General features: G+C 36.2%; 1 long non-coding RNA gene and 1 pseudogene across 1 annotated transcript in view; one reads left to right on the top strand and one right to left on the bottom strand.

The window, feature by feature from the left end:
* Nucleotides 1-13,566, bottom strand: part of LOC120155478 — a 28,051-nt gene that overhangs the window by 9,037 nt on the left and 5,448 nt on the right. The gene's annotated exons all lie outside the window — the stretch shown is intronic.
* Nucleotides 993-12,494, top strand: LOC120155477 (annotated as a pseudogene).

Raw genomic sequence — 13,566 nt, 5'->3', positions numbered from 1 at the left:
TTAGTGCAGGTTTGAGAATGGCGGTGGCTCGACAATGGCTCACACGGTGATGAGAATCTGGCTTGAGCGGCGGCTGGGAACTGAGGAGTTGAAGGCGGTGGCTGAACAGTTAGGGGATTAGGGTTGAAACCTTAATTTGTTTTAGGGTTTAAAACCCTAATTTGATGGGTTAGTTCAGACTGGGTCAACAATTGGATCTGAATTTGGGCTAGCTTGATGTTGGGCTTGGTTGTAGTGGGCTTCGGGTCTAGGTTGATGTTGTAGTGGGCTTTGGCCTATAAAAATATATATGTAACATAATTAATAATAATAATAAACATAAACATAATAATAATAAATTAAAAAAAACTCAGACAAAAATGAGTGTCTACAATGATGACACGTCAACATTATCGTTAATTTTTAACAGCGAGTGACTAAATCAGAATCAAAACGTAACTGTATGTATAATTTTATAAAACATAATAGTTTTTTGATCGAAACAAAATTGTGAGAATAATTAAGTGGCTAGATACTTAATTTGCCCTTTAATTGAATTAAAAGAGGTGATGTACCAAATCGTACATATGATGAAAACCAAAGCGAATATTGAATAGTCACTTGCCAAATGCAAAGATCTTTAGAGCATAAACCAATTCAGTCGTCCACCAAGTAGACCCCAAGATCTTAGATGCATTCAATTCAACCCTTTTCCAATTTGCCAAAATTTCCGCTTTTTTCTCCATTGACGTTGAACATTCGAAATTTTAGGCCCTCTTTTCCTCAGTAAAATTCAGGTACTACTACAGCCATCTCTCCTTTATCTCATTTTATTTTCATTTTGAAAAAGAAAATCTTGGTTTCTGTTATTATTTGATTTCTGGGTTTTTCCTCTTTTTAAGTGAAAGAGTGTAATATCAGATCTGATCTTTTCCAATTGTGAATTTTGATCAATACCCAGATTTTCGTATTGTTGTTTTCGTATTGAATCGTTCTTATTTTGCTTTTTCTAGTTTAATCGTTGCCCGTTCTGAGGCAGCATTGACTCGTGTCTTACTGTCATACTGCTTGCAATGCATTGGTGCAGATTCATTTCTATGGATTTCTGAGGGATTTATGATATTGTTTGAGATTTTGCTACAAAGGGTATTCTTACTTGCTGCAATTCTATACTGTATAGCACGGTTGAAAGGAGTTGTTGTGATTTTCTCTCTGTCCAAATGTGGCTCTAGATTGCATAATTTGAGTTAAGCGCTGTGGCTGTAAGAAAGGCGGGATTTTTGTATTGTGTAGTGAAAGATGAAGCGTGTTCCGCCGCTCTTTTTGGTACTTTTAATCCTAGGGTTTTTCTTTGCTACGTATAATTTGTTGACTATGATAATACACTATAAGACATCTTCAGAAGAGTGGGATGATCATTTACTAATGCCCGGGAATTTGAATGAATTTGGGGGTTCGAAGTCAAAGTACCATGTTGCACTCATGGCAACTGATGCTCCATATAGCCAATGGCAGTGTCGTATTATGTATTATGTATTATTGGTATTATAAGGTAAGAGATATGCCTGGATCAGAGATGGGAAAGTTCACTCGAATTTTGCATTCGGGGAAGCCTGACCGTTTGATGGAGGAGATTCCAACTTTTATTGTTGATCCTTTTCCGGAGGGTTTAGATCGGGTGAGTCTCTTGCTGTTTAGTATTTCAGTCTTCATTCCCTCTTGTTTTTTGTAACATTTAACTCAGTGAACGAGCAACAGCCAAACTGATAGATATACCATATATATATGGATCAAGCTTATCCATAATTTGTCATTGCAAGTCGAAGATGTTCATATTGTTTTTACTTGAATCATAATTTTACAGCGAATTATCTGCAGCATTACTCGTAAGACATAAAATGTACTAAAAACATATTGTTTTAGCTAAAATTTTCTTGCTTTCTCTCAATCCCGTCTTCAGGGGTATGTTGTCTTGAATAGACCATGGGCTTTTTTACAATGGTTGGAAAAAGCAACAATTGACTGCGTGAGTTTTCATTCAACCAATAAAACCATTCATGGTGTATGCTCTTCCTTTATTTTATCTGAAAAGTTACTGCATTATGATTGACGCAGATATATTCTAATGGCAGAACCTGACCGTATATTCGTAAATCCTTTGCCTAACTTGGCTCGTGGAACAAATCCAGCAGGGTTCCCTTTCTTTTACATTAAGCCATCTGATCACAAGACTATTATTAGAAAGTATTAACCCAAGGAGAAGGGTCCTCTGATGAACATCGATCCAATTGGCAATTCGCCAGTGATTATCAGAAAGGTAGCCCTTTAAGATCGTCATAGATTGTGTGACGCTTTTCCTCTGAGCATAAATCAACTTTCAATTTCTTTCACATTAATATTTGTGCAAATTTAAATCATAATTTCTTGTTTCATAACAGTCTGAGCTAGAGAAAATTTCACCTACATGGATGAATATTTCATTAAGGATGAAAGATGATCCAGCAACCGATCAGGCGTCTGGATGGGTGCAAGAAATGTCAGCATCATTTTTCGTTTTTTAAATTCTTTTATTTTTATTCTTTTTTTCTGATATGGCCTGTTGACACGTGTGACCATTCCATTGAAATTTAGGTATGCATATGCTGTGGCATCAGCACTACATGATGTGCGGCACGTACTTCGTGAAGACTTCATGCTACAGGTTTTATTATATTGCACTGAACCTTTTTTTTTGGCTCTCAATCAACTTTAGCTACAATTTGATATTCAACTCTCATCGCTGTCATCGTTGTTTGTTATCAGCCACTGTGGGATTTGGAAATCGGGAACAATTTATAATCCATTATACTTACGGATGTGACTACAATTTAAAGGTACAGCCATACAAGAAGCTCTCTCTGGAACTTATTGTTTTTGGAATCGATATGTTATTTTTTGATTTGTTTACAGCTTTAAGATGAAATTTTGCTTACAATATTTTCACTCTGAGTTGACATTACAGGGAGAATTAACATATGGAAAGATTGGAGAATGGTGTTTTGACAAGAGATCGCATCTTAGCGGGCCTCCTCCAAGGAATCTCTCTTTGCCCCCTCCAGGTGTTCCTGAAAGTGTGGTAAGTTCATCTTGTAACCTCCAAGGAATCTCTCTTTGCACCGTGACATAAATTCCATAAATCCAAAAACATGGTAATCATATACCATTTCAAAACAAAAATTAGATAGCAGCCATATTCCATAAATTGTCACATTAAATTGGTGCATCCATAAAACAATAACCAATGAATTCGGTGTACCACATATTAAAACCAATAAAACAGTTCAGTAATAAGTAGGGAACACACTAGAGAATCCCAGTATTTCCAGAGGCCATTGTAGTTATCATTTTGGATAACATGAAACTTATGAAATTTGATCGAATTCCTGGAACAAGGTCCTATTGAGGAGAATCGATTACTAACCGATATAGCCAGACATTTAATGTTGATACATTAGAATCCCACTATATTTTCGTGTGCTTTAGGAAAACGTTCAGGAACCTTTATACATAATAATTCTAAATTCAGATTTACTGCGAGTGATTCCATTACCCAAACAATCAGGGGTATTCAGGAATATACTTTAAATTCATAGGATTTCAGCCCAATTGAACCAAATGAGATATTCAGAATCTTTTCCATCTGCGTTACTTGTTTTTTTTTCAAACATGACCGAAGTGATTTTAGATGAAATATAGAATCGAAGATTCAAGTCATTTACAATCTACGACTATCGATCATATTATCAAACAACTCGAGTTACACAACTCTCAAACTGATGCATGTCAACAAGTCAATTCATTATCCTTCCAGTGTATTCACTCTTTAATACCATAGTGCAGATCCATAGATCATCCCCATAATCATCACTGAATAAATCTTCCAACGGTCTTTATTTCATTTCCACGTTTCAACAATATCAGGAAATACTGACGTACTTGATCCATGGCTCATAACCCATAATGACAATTCATCATGTAAGTTCAACAGTGTTTCCAAACTTATCAAATCACCTATTTAATCCTTACTCATTGATGTTACTTAGTTCGTTTGGTAAGCAAGTCTATCCCGATCACTTTAAAGTTTTCCAGAATAATTCAGACGTTTCTGAATTTCAAATACACGTTGTACTACATTTCATTTCAATTTATTCATATAATAAAGTTATTATGGTATTCGTGGTTGATTTGACTAACGACTACCCACTTATTAGTACTGTATGCGCTCTAGAGTTGAGCTGCGCCAAGTACTTCCAGAATTATCATCGATCCAAATTTGAGCAGATGAACAAACATTCAAGTGATACTTATATCATTAAGGTAATGATATAGTACTAACGTTGGTTAATCACTTAAGTTGCGTTTCACAACTTTTACTAGTAGCACAACATCCATGTTTATTTGGATTTCTTAATTAATCCAAGACATTTACTTATTCTAGGTCATAAGGGCATTTTGGTGCTTAACATTTTTTCTATTCATTTCAAAGCTTGAGTATATCCATCATTCCTGAGCCTGGTGACATTCTTGAGTTATTTCCATTCCAGGGGTAATTTGGTCATTTTATAATTCTAGAATATTTCAATCATTTCCTTCCATCCGATCTTATTATTTAATTCAATCTTATCATTTACTTCAGTCCTTTCGAACAATTATGTCAGCAGAATACCTCCAATAAATTACTCTTCAGTATTTACTCCTTATTCGAATATTTTCGGGTCAAGTGTCTTCTCAGATTTTACAAACGGAATATTATAAATTTTTCTGTACAAAGACAGGATCTTAACAATTAAATTCGTACTTAATCGAGTTAAGTACAAATCCTCAAAGTACTCTCTCATTCAGGGTCAATTCAGACTATTTTATCTCTCAAGGGCATTTTCGTAATTTCTTAACCAAATAATTTCAATATTAGCACTTAACGAAAATAATTATAATTTAGAGATCCTATGATCAATTGCTTTCCCGAACATTCTTTGATTTTGAAATGATTCCTTCACAAACTCTCATAGGATTAAAACCGGTTATCCATAATTTCCAAATAAAACTAACATTTCTTATGCACATCAGTAGTTATATCGGATCAATATGTCTTTTCAGAGTTATTAACCAACTTCCAGGGGCAATTCTTATCATTTTCCAACATAAGGGTAATTTCGTAATTTTACCATATCGGAGTATTCTCATAATTTTCATCCAAGTATCTTTAACATTTAACCCTTGATGATATAAAATATAAGTTACAAATCCAGAGCTGATTTCTTTATCACCAATCACAAACTTGTAATTTAATTCTAACAATTATCAATCTCTTATCTTAGTCATTCGATCCGTATTCAGTTACAGAATTTCTACCACATTCATATCGAGTGAATAAATTATTCAACTCCACAAAAGTGACCAACATTATCTTATTCATGCATTTACCAATATCAACATGTTCCATAAAGCATAAAGAGGTAGTAAAGTATTACCTCGATTTCCGTGCAATACCGATCGACCATAAAAATTCCATTCGAATGCCTTTGATCTTCAATTCAACTTCAAATAATTCCTCAGATACATATCAACATAAATTATATCAGAAACGGAGCTTAATTGCGATAAACGGATCAAATCGGGTGATAAATCAGTGAAAGACGGCTTACCGGGTTCAAATTTGGCGAAACGGACTTCGGATTCGGATTCAGGACGTCAAAAGCATAAAATGTGACTTTTCGGAAATTTGGAATTTTCAGTCAAAATCAAAGTCAACGGGTGTGACCGGATATTTCGAGGCCTTCGGGTTCTAATTTTGAAAAACGAACAGCGGAATCGGATTTGGAACGTCGAAAAATGTCAGGATAGGTATACTCGGTCGAAGTCAAAGGTCGTTTAATGCCCGGTCAAAGCCAGTCAAAGTTTTGGTCAACAGTGGTCAACGACGGTCAACGGGTCAACGGGTCGAGTCAACGGGTTGGGGTCGGGTCAACGGGTCGGGTAAACGGGTCGGGTCGGGTTGTGACCGGTCAAACCGGTCAACTATGCACCAAAACCGGTCAAACCGGTCATTTTTTTCTTCCCCACGCGCAGTGGCGGCGCGTGGGGGCGCGTGAACAGTGCTAAAATCCCGGAAAAATTTCTAAAAATTATTTTGAGCGATTTCGAGATACTTACAAAGCTCGGTTCACAATTTTGAACGGCGGAGAGCTCGATTTCAACGAATCGGAAACTTTGACCGCTTCACCTCCTCACGCGCCGCCGTCGACGGAGACCAAGGATGACACCGGCAAACTCGGAACGATGCAACGAACACGATGGTGCGGGAGGTGTCGTAAACGGATGACCCGATCGTCGTGAATCGATGAAAAAACCAACTAAAACCGAGTTATTACCGACGATACTTCCGACTGAAATTCACGACGAACGGCGATGATTCACGACGAAAGGTTTGAGGGGTTTTGTTCCTCGATTGACAACGAACACGATGGTGGTTTCGGCTCGTCGTTTGGAGGTCGGACGGCGAGTAGATCGGAGTTGGAAGTTGGGTCAACGGAAGAGAAAAACTGGAAAATTATACATTCTGCAGCACGGGGAGGGGGTTATAAATTCTCTCATAAAGGAAATTGGCTAAACCAAGAGTTTAGTCACTGAACTTCCTACACTTCTTAAAACGGTCTGCTAACTTTGAAATCTTACAATTTAATCACTGATTCCTTCCAAAAATACCAATTAAATCCACCACTTTATAATTTCTTAAATTTAGCCCCTAAATTGGGGTGTTACAATTCTCCCCTCCTTAAAAGAATTTCGTCCTCGAAATTCATTCATGTCACATAATTGTAGAAATGAAACTTTCATCAACTCTTCCATATCTTCGAGTAGTTTTTTTTATAGAAATACGGATTCTCCACTAATCCTTAACCAGTGGAGTATACATTCTTATCAGAACTCTTCCTCATTTCAATAAAAGAATCTGAACGAAAATTTTCTCGAGTAATCAATCTCTTCAGAATTCTCCCTCAGTCCAAGTAAGTAATCAAAACAACTTTATCCTTGTGAAATCAATTCAGCCTTGGTTACGTGAATAGGCTCGTAGAGCAACAACATATCTCAATTTTATTTCTGGAGTCGAGTCAGAATTTCTCAGATGAATAACTCTCACATGGCTAAGGTACTTTACTGCGTTAAGACAGATGTTACTGGTATTCCTTTTTGTACAAGTATAGCCTTAACCGATAGAAACTTCGGTTTATTCGTTACAGATAAGGACTCAGCCCTGGAGTTCCGGCTCAGAGAGGTATGATTGCAGTATAGGGGCATGTACTGATCAGACATATTTGGACATTCGACCGACCGATCTATCTTGAAAAATTTTGACTTAAACCATAGCTCTGATACCACTAAATGTAACCCCCCAGACCGATGCGGGTAACCCGATCCGATCCGGGAAGTCACATTAGGGCCACCGGAGCGACCCAATGTAAAAATAGAGGAAAATTTAAAACTTTTTATCAGAACATGTAAACTCATAAAATCATTTATCAGTATTCAGAAATAAAATAGATTTCAGACTCATATTTAAAACAAAATACAATTACATGCCCCCTAATCACATGTATCATACTCTGCAACAACGCCGGAAGAACTCCCTTACTGAAGTCGATAGATGCACTGGTACAATTGTTTTAACCTGAAAAGGTGAGTAATAGAGTGAGCTTTGGAAAGCTCAGTAATACAGAACTACCAGATGATGCTACATGACATGTAGATAAATGGAAAGCCATATAATTTCCTTATTGAATCATATGTATACCAGCTTGCAGAATAATTTGGGGTTCCCTTAGAAGTTCATCGAGTAGAAGCCATGAATCTAAGTTCATAAGAAACCTTTCAAAGTATGACATTTTCAGGAGATCGAATAGGATGTCTAGTGTGTTCCAACAGTATAATAAAATCATAATAGGTACAAATCATAGTCCAGTAAATCTCACAATTTCGTAAAAGAGTTTAACTTTTGAAAATCATAGTTTAAACCCTTTTCTGGTACACCATCAGTAGTTCCCAAAATTATTTTCCATATAGCTTACTTTATGCACATAGCAAAAAGAAAGCCGACTTAAGGATAGGCTATGAAGCTTGTATCCTTAAGCCCAAGTCAATAAGTCCATATAGCTTACCCTAAGCACACAGCAAAGGAAAGCCGACCTAATGAAACATCTTGGGGCCCTCAAGAGTCACATTAGGCCCATTTAGCTTGATCAGAGCTATTCCATCGTAATTCAATTCCAAAATTCAATTGCACCGTGACATAAATTCCATAAATCCAAAAACATGGTAATCATATACCATTTCAAAACAAAAATTAGATAGCAGTCATATTCCATAAATTGTCACATTAAATTGGTGCATCCATAAAACAATAACCAATGAATTCGGTGTACCACATATTAAAACCAATAAAACAGTTCAGTAATAAGTAGGGAACACACTAGAGAATCCCAGTATTTCCAGAGGCCATTGTAGTTATCATTTTGGATAACATGAAACTTATGAAATTTGATCGAATTCCTGGAACAAGGTCCTATTGAGGAGAATCGATTACTAACCGATCTAGCCAGACATTTAATGTTGATACATTAGAATCCCACTATATTTTCGTGTGCTTTAGGAAAACGTTCAGGAACCTTTATACATAATAATTCTAAATTCAGATTTACTGCGAGTGATTCCATTACCCAAACAATCAGGGGTATTCAGGAATATACTTTAAATTCATAGGATTTCAGCCCAATTGAACCAAATGAGATATTCAGAATCTTTTCCATCTGCGTTACTTGTTTTTTTTTCAAACATGACCGAAGTGATTTTAGATGGAATATAGAATCGAAGATTCAAGTCATTTACAATCTACGACTATCGATCATATTATCAAACAACTCGAGTTACACAACTCTCAAACTGATGCATGTCAACAAGTCAATTCATTATCCTTCCAGTGTATTCACTCTTTAATACCATAGTGCAGATCCATAGATCATCCCCATAATCATCACTGAATAAATCTTCCAACGGTCTTTATTTCATTTCCACGTTTCAACAATATCAGGAAATACTGACGTACTTGATCCATGGCTCATAACCCATAATGACAATTCATCATGTAAGTTCAACAGTGTTTCCAAACTCATCAAATCACCTATTTAATCCTTACTCATTGATGTTACTTAGTTCGTTTGGTAAGCAAGTCTATCCCGATTAATTTAAAGTTTTCCAGAATAATTCAGACGTTTCTGAATTTCAAATACACGTTGTACTACATTTCATTTCAATTTATTCATATAATAAAGTTATTATGGTATTCGTGGTTGATTTGACTAACGACTACCCACTTATTAGTACTGTATGCGCTCTAGAGTTGAGCTGCGCCAAGTACTTCCAGAATTATCATCGATCCAAATTTGAGCAGATGAACAAACATTCAAGTGATACTTATATCATTAAGGTAATGATATAGTACTAACGTTGGTTAATCACTTAAGTTGCGTTTCACAACTTTTACTAGTAGCACAACATCCATGTTTATTTGGATTTCTTAATTAATCCAAGACATTTACTTATTCTAGGTCATAAGGGCATTTTGGTCATTTTGGTGCTTAACATTTTTTCTATTCATTTCAAAGCTTGAGTATATCCATTCATTCCTGAGCCTGGTGACATTCTTGAGTTATTTCCATTCCAGGGGTAATTTGGTCATTTTATAATTCTAGAATATTTCAATCATTTCCTTCCATCCGGTCTTATTATTTAATTCAATCTTATCATTTACTTCAGTCCTTTCGAACAATTATGTCAGCAGAATACCTCCAATAAATTACTCTTCAAGTATTTACTCCTTATTCGAATATTTTCGGGTCAAGTGTCTTCTCAGATTTTACAAACGGAATATTATATTTTTCTGTACAAAGACAGGATCTTAACAATTAAATTCGTACTTAATCGAGTTAAGTACAAATCCTCAAAGTACTCTCTCATTCAGGGTCAATTCAGACTATTTTATCTCTCAAGGGCATTTTCGTAATTTCTTAACCAAATAATTTCAATATTAGCACTTAACGAAAATAATTATAATTTAGAGATCCTATGATCAATTGCTTTCCCGAACATTCTTTGATTTTGAAATGATTCCTTCACAAACTCTCATAGGATTAAAACCGGTTATCCATAATTTCCAAATAAAACTAACATTTCTTATGCACATCAGTAGTTATATCAGATCAATATGTCTTTTCAGAGTTATTAACCAACTTCCAGGGGCAATTCTTATCATTTTCCAACATAAGGGTAATTTCGTAATTTTACCATATCGGAGTATTCTCATAATTTTTCATCCAAGTATCTTTAACATTTAACCCTTGATGATATAAAATATAAGTTACAAATCCAGAGCTGATTTCTTTATCACCAATCACAAACTTGTAATTTAATTCTAACAATTATCAATCTCTTATCTTAGTCATTCGATCCGTATTCAGTTACAGAATTTCTACCACATTCATATCGAGTGAATAAATTATTCAACTCCACAAAAGTGACCAACATTATCTTATTCATGCATTTACCAATATCAACATGTTCCATAAAGCATAAAGAGGTAGTAAAGTATTACCTCGATTTCCGTGCAATACCGATCGACCATAAAAATTCCATTCGAATGCCTTTGATCTTCAATTCAACTTCAAATAATTCCTCAGATACATATCAACATAAATTATATCAGAAACGGAGCTTAATTGCGATAAACGGATCAAATCGGGTGATAAATCAGTGAAAGACGGCTTACCGGGTTCGAATTTGGCGAAACGGACTTCGGATTCGGATTCAGGACGTCAAAAGCATAAAATGTGACTTTTCGGAAATTTGGAATTTTCAGTCAAAATCAAAGTCAACGGGTGTGACCGGATATTTCGAGGCCTTTGGGTTCTAATTTTGAAAAACGAACAGCGGAATCGGATTTGGAACGTCGAAAAATGTCAGGATAGGTATACTCGGTCGAAGTCAAAGGTCGTTTAATGCCCGGTCAAAGCCAGTCAAAGTTTTGGTCAACAGTGGTCAACGACGGTCAACGGGTCAACGTGTCGAGTCAACGGGTCGGGTCGGGTCAACGGGTCGGGTCGGGTTGTGACCGGTCAAACCGGTCAACTATGCACCAAAACCGGTCAAACCGGTCATTTTTTCCCCACGCGCAGTGGCGGTGCGTGGGGGCGCGTGAACAGTGCTAAAATCCCGGAAAAATTTCTAAAAATTATTTTGAGCGATTTCGAGATACTTACAAAGCTCGGTTCACAATTTTGAACGGCGGAGAGCTCGATTTCAACGAATCGGAAACTTTGACCGCTTCACCTCCTCACGCGCCGTCGTCGACGGAGACCAAGGATGACACCGGCAAACTCGGAACGATGCAACGAACACGATGGTGCGGGAGGTGTCGTAAACGGATGACCCGATCGTCGTAAATCGATGAAAAACCAACTAAAACCGAGTTATTACCGACGATACTTCCGACTGAAATTCACGACGAACGGCGATGATTCACGACGAAAGGTTTGAGGGGTTTTGTTCCTCGATTGACAACGAACACGATGGTGGTTTCGGCTCGTTGTTTGGAGGTCGGACGGCGAGTAGATCGGAGTTGGAAGTTGGGTCAACGGAAGAGAAAAACTGGAAAATTATACATTCTGCAGCACGGGGAGGGGGTTATAAATTCTCTCATAAAGGAAATTGGCTAAACCAAGAGTTTAGTCACTGAACTTCCTACACTTCTTAAAACGGTCTGCTAACTTTGAAATCTTACAATTTAATCCCTGATTCCTTCCAAAAATACCAATTAAATCCACCACTTTATAATTTCTTAAATTTAGCCCCTAAATTGGGGTGTTACACATCCGGTTCGGAAAATATAAATACAGGCCTCGTGGTTAATATAGAAGTTGATAGGCTGATCATTGAGTTAAAAGAACACAAACCACATCCTAGAGCAAATCTAGGCAATGGTTGTAATCAATGTCTCACTCGTTGCAGGTTAATCAAATGGTTGTTGTAATTTATCGGCAAATTAGATAGTTTCTCGACATAGACCTTTTGAGCTGCAACAGTTTGAAATGTAGTCTTTGCAATTTCCGCAGGTGAGACTTGTGCAGATGGTGAATGAGGCTACGGCAAATATTCCCAATTGGAACACACTTTAAACTGTGGCCAAGACATAATCTAATCAGTTTGTGCATCCATTCCAATGCTGATATCAATCTCCTTCCAACGAGACTTATCAGAATGAAATAGAGGTAGCCGAGACACCAGTATCCAGAGAGAAAAGGGTTGTTTACAAGTTAACGAGGGATTTTTCCTTTTTTACACCTTTATTAAACATAAAAAGCATTGAATTCCATTTTTTTTCATGTTATCTATAAGTATGATGTCTATTTATCTAATTTTTCTCGTAAAGTTTTGCAACTGTAAACCAAATGTTGGAGATACAAATCAATGAGCGATGAAAATCTTTTTCGCCGGGTAAAATAAGGTATGGGGCCATGATATTAGGCTTGTTTCACCATGTTACTTGGGTGTTAGAGAAGAAATGCTGAAAATGTTCATTTTCTTTTAGCCATTGCTACTTAGGTAAGCTTTTATGCATATATATATATCTGATCATGCTGAAAAGAGAGAGCTAATTTTGACACATATTATATCATATACTTAAGATTAGGCCAAAAGCATTTTTTCACATCAAGCTTTTTAAAAACATTTTGCATAACTCTTAGTATGTTATCATAGTACATTGCATTATTTGGGTTAGAATTCGACCTACTTCATGAACATATTAATTCAATTTCAATAGACATGGTCACGGTGTTAGTATGATCAACTCCAAATCAAGAAGCAGTAAATGAGCAATCAAGCAAAATTACCAGGCATACATACTTACATATCGATCTCACACAAAATGACCTGTCCAGACTGTTCTTGAAACTGCTGGTTTCCGTTCATGAATCGACGATGCTGCAGCTTCTGTTCTAAGTTGATTTTTCATGCACAAGAGTATAGTTTTCTGCTTTTCCATCTGGAACTGCACTGGTGGCTGTTTTCCAGGTAAAGGAAAGCCTATCGTCCCTGTCAAAGCCATTGCTGATGTTATTGACATTCATGGAATCTGAATGAGATGCATAATTGGCACAACAATCAAACCCAGTCTTTCAATGATTGTCGGGAAACCAAAAAGAAACAAATGCTTGCCGGGAATTAGAGGATACAAAAAAAAAAAAAACCCGATATATTAATAAAGAATAGCTAGTGCTATCAAGCCTCGTATGTAGTCTAGTTGGTCAGGATACTTAGCACGATTCGAAAGTTTATTGAGTTTAAAATTTTCAAGTTCCACTTGAAATCAAAAATTGAAATTCGATTTAGACTTAACTCGAACTTTAAGTACATGAAAGTTTTATTAAATTTTTAAAAGTTAATATATAAATGTTAATATTATTAATAATTTAATTTAATAAACTTAAAACTTTAATA

This window comes from Hibiscus syriacus, unplaced genomic scaffold, assembly GCF_006381635.1.
Source record: "Hibiscus syriacus cultivar Baekdansim isolate YM2019G1 unplaced genomic scaffold, ASM638163v2 tig00111192_pilon, whole genome shotgun sequence".
Taxonomy (NCBI): Eukaryota; Viridiplantae; Streptophyta; class Magnoliopsida; order Malvales; family Malvaceae; genus Hibiscus; species Hibiscus syriacus.
The sequence above is the reverse complement of the archived record's forward strand: the minus strand, read 5'-3'. Positions and strand labels throughout refer to the sequence as shown.